General features: G+C 35.9%; 1 long non-coding RNA gene across 1 annotated transcript; it reads left to right on the top strand.

Annotated features, from left to right (window-relative positions):
- The first annotated feature begins 228 nt into the window (after positions 1–228).
- LOC136288749 (uncharacterized) lies at positions 229–2,877 on the top strand. Its single transcript, XR_010720567.1, has 3 exons — positions 229–401; positions 1,635–1,737; positions 2,651–2,877. It is a non-coding gene; the product is annotated as an uncharacterized lncRNA (long non-coding RNA).
- Positions 2,878–4,504: the final 1,627 nt, after the last annotated feature.

Raw genomic sequence — 4,504 nt, 5'->3', positions numbered from 1 at the left:
TTTTATGGCTGCTGTACTTAATTTTTTTTTTTTCTTGAAAACCAATGTTTTCTAAGGATTCTTTTGTGTAATTCTAGGGAAAAAGGGAAGTCCGTAATCTGGTTCAGAAATATCCTACATATAGTGTGTTTTCTGGCATTTTATACCAAAGCTATTAATTTAATGCTGTTTTCCTCACCCACCCACAGAGTTCTACTTTTTGGGATAAATTCCAGCCCTTGGCACATAACGCACAGTTGATTGTGGCTTGCTAGACTGACTACTGCATTGGACAAGGTGCAGATAGATGCAGAGACTATTTTTAGGCAAGTCCATCACAGGAAGAATCAATGCTTTAAGGATCAAGTTGGCTCTACAGAGGTGCTGAGACATTGGGAATATATTGCTGTAATGCCATTGGAGTGAGTTTTCTTTTTTTGTTCCTGTTGTTTTTTCTTCTCTTTGAAAGACCAACGAAATGCTTGAATAGGGAAGGCAATAATAATAAGATTAAAAAATAAAGAGGCAGACCAGAAACTCAAGTTTGCATCGTTAGTAGAATGGGAAAATTGAAGAAGCAGAGACAGAGTATGAAAAATACCGTGGTAAGGGTTCTCTGCACTTGGTTAGACATCTAGAGGTACCTTTTATGATGTTTTTTACCTCATAGATACACTTTGATGTGCACCATGCATACTTTTATCTGATTAGTCTTTCAAAAAAAGATAAATCAGATAATTCTAGACACATCTGATTTTTTAAGAGCTTCGAGAGAATTTATCTTCATTCTAAAGGATATGAGTTTAACTTTTTCTCTACTTTTTTAAAAAAATCACCTGATACCAATTAGAATTCCTTTACTGCTGGGCTGATTTATGGTACTGTAATACAGCACTGAAAATATGAAAGCAGAGAAGCAGTATTTCAAAATGCAGCATAAAATCAACAATAAAAATGTATATTTATAACTCAAAAAGTATGATTTCATCCTGGAGAATTACCAAGCTAATAGCAGTAATAAGCATGATTTTAGTTGTACCATATTGTACTTATTAAACACTTCAGGGGACTTGTGAATAAATCAAATCACAGGATCATTTTTGGATATTTGAACATATTTTTAGACATTATAAAAATGTGGAAAACTATCACAACTGGTTATCATTTGTTCATGTTTTCCAAAAAAGCTTTTAATCATAGACCTCATTGTTGCATCTTTCAAGATACTGGGCTGATGCCTGCAGGCTGGAAGAGTAACTCCATTTAATAAATGTAGATTTAATATCTTTTGGAGATAAAATTAAAGCAGAAAAAGTATGCACAATAATATGAATTATACTCACTGTCCCAGGTAATCTTGTTTGGTGTAGGAGGGATGTTTCAGAGGAAGGAAGAAAAATGGTTTAGTAATAAAAGATGGGCCATAACCAAAACCCTGGAGCCAAGCTCATGGGATACAATGTGGAAAGCATGGATTCAAACTCATAGTTTGCAGATCTATCACAGGCTCAGCTCCAGCCTTGAGGGATGAGATTTTTCCTATGGAAGTGAATGAGTGAGGTAACAGAGTTTTCTATTATTCACTGCAACTCCTACTAACTGTAATACAACAAAATTCAGATGACTCAGGTAAAAATGACATTTTACTATGCTAGGTGCTGCACAAACACACAGTAAAAAAAATCCCGCACCGCTCTGCTTTGAGAATGGCCCAGGACAGAGAAGCAAGATGAATAGCTGGAACAGAAGCAGATACAAGTAAGTAAGAACATATTCTGTTGCAAAGAAGCTAGCAGAAATTGAAGTGAGCAGATGACTGGAGTTTAGACACATGTTCAAAAAGCCTTCCCTGGTCAACCCAGCTGTTTCTGCAAGACAATAAAGGAACAGTTGACTCCTACGGAAACTAGACCCTGTAAGTAATCTGGTGTTGCTTGAGCTCCATGGGAGATATATTTTTTTTTAATATCAGTTTACAATTATCAATACACACCACTTAAGAATTTGGCCCCATGACTTCTGCTTTCTCATTTGTGAGGCAGAGTGGTCCATTGGAAATTTACAGATGCAGCAGACGAAGTCCACCAGAGAAACGCTTTTCCCACATTGACCTATTATGGACAGGGACTGTTACTCTGTAACAGTAATTTTGAAAGCTATAGTCGTTCATTCATACTTTTCCTCATGCCTGATCTTTCTTTAAAAACAAAAGAAAAAGTTCCTTTGATTTTGTTTTCAGTATATTAAACAATAGGGTTGTAGGAAACTGCTGCCTTAAACCAGCCTTCTTTCCACCTTCAAAACAGCTTGTGCTATTATTTTTCAGAGTTTATGCTGAAACAGATTCCTTCATGGTGTGAACACCATGAAATGACAACTTTCAGCCCATAGTGAATTATTCTGGCTCAGTTAAAAACCATAGAAAATAAAGATTGTAATAGAAATACTGGTGGAAGTATTTATGATAGTAGCAGGAACAAAGCTCTGTTGTAAGTTTTTCTGGAAATAGGGCCACAATGATTTGTTCAGCAATCTGTTCTGATCTAATCATAAAGGAAAAAGTGTTCCTGTCAAGTTTAATCCCAGATTCCCCTATAAGCCAGTGCATATTTTCAACGGACACTATCAGTAGACAAGCAACATTAAGAAAATATTGTTTTTTGTTTTACAGTACCTTGAGTGATGAAAAAAAAAGGCACCCTAATGACATTTTTTAGAAGCAGCAAGACAAGCAAAGAACAAACCACTGTTAAACTGTGATTTGAAGAAGGAAATAAAACCTTTATTGTCCTGACTGCAAGGGCCTGAAGTGTACTGCCAGTGTCCACTGAGATGCTCCTCATGGGTAAAAGAGCTTGGGGTTTGGTGGCCCCAAGACATTTTCACTGTAGATGAAGATAAATGATGATGTAGGTGAAGATAAATTTGTGTACGTTGTTCTATATGTGTTATATATAAAAATATATTAAAAATGTATATTATATATATATTACATAATATAATAATACATTCTATTCTATTCTATTCTATTCTATTCTATTCTATTCTATTCTATTCTATTCTATTCTATTCTATTCTATTCTATTCTATTCTATATATATTAAATAATATATTATGAAATATATATATTATATAATATATTATATATTATATAAAGGATATAATACATATATATCTATATACAACATTATACATCTATCTATCTAATATGTATCTATCTATACAGCTTGCTTTCCTCAGTTATATGCCAGAAATAACCAGTGGCCTGGGAAACAACAGACTAAAAGCACCTAACCCAAGCTGTATGTTTCCTGCATAGCAGTCTGTGGTGCGCAAACATGTCAGATAGCTCTGGATCTCAAAGCCAATGATGCAAAAGGGACTGTAAAGTGATTGCTTCAAACTGTAAAGTGTGAAAATGGAAAGTTAAAATCAGCCTCTGTATTTGCCTCTTCAACATCAGAACTGCGCAGTGCAGACACATCTAGGCAGACCAAGTTAAGACAATGGGAACCAAAGGCAGTCTGGCAAGACCCATCAAAGAGGGTAAGCTTAAAAACTAAGTAAATTTGTAACCCAAACCTGAAAAAATGCATGTGGGACGGTGGGGTTCTTTTGATAAGAGGGTCTGTAAACCTTGTTGTGTCTGCGCTGCAAGCTTGGGAAAATGAAAGGAGAGGCCTCAAGGTATCCAAAGCCCCAAAGACCACAAAAAACCACAGGCTCTGAATGCACAGTGAATGACATGCTGGAATATTATGCCGAGACTGCATTTATCAAATAAGGGTAAAAATTTATCTGACTTTCAAAGTTGTCACCTTTCTTAATGCCACTACATCTCTCCTTCTTTCCCCTCTACCTACTACCTACGTTTTTAATTCCTGTCTCCAGTTTTAAAATGTATTTTGATGGCAGCCCATTCCTGTACTACAGAGGAGCTCTACTCCAAAGGAGTGAAGGATTCCCATCTTTTAACCTGGGACTGGTCTGTGGATGTGTGATTTAGGTGGGAGGCATGTCTGTTTTTCATCTGCTGTTCATCCATGACCTAAGAGACTCATCTGTGCTCATTAACTGGGTTCAACACATCTCTGCAGCCTTCCTCTACTGGCAGGAGCAATGTGTGAAGACAATGAGGGCAAAATTGCCATGTCTTGTTTATTTCTCGGACCTTTATGACTCATGATAAGGCAGTCTTACAAAAGGAATTACGTGCATTATCTCACCATAAAAAAAAGTTCAGATTATATATATAATTTTACGATGGACATGAGCAAAAACAAATGTTGAAACATTCTGGCCAATAAAAATGGAAACATTGATTTTTTTTTTTAAAGAACATAGTATTCTGATACAGTCCAACACACATTGTGTGAGGAGGCTAAGCTCTTCTGGAAAATTCTATCTGGACCAAAACAAAATGGGTAGAAATTTAAGCCATGTATTCCTGCAGCCATTGCAGGATTGTGCAAGGATCATCTTATTTAGTTATATAAAAAAGTGTAAGTGACTTTCAGGTTTATGG

This window comes from Chamaea fasciata, unplaced genomic scaffold, assembly GCF_029207755.1.
Source record: "Chamaea fasciata isolate MVZ Bird 193981 ecotype frontalis unplaced genomic scaffold, bChaFas1.0.hap1 SCAF_4, whole genome shotgun sequence".
NCBI lineage: Eukaryota > Metazoa > Chordata > Aves > Passeriformes > Sylviidae > Chamaea > Chamaea fasciata.
Note: the sequence above shows the minus strand (reverse complement) of the source record. Positions and strands in the feature narration are given on the sequence as shown.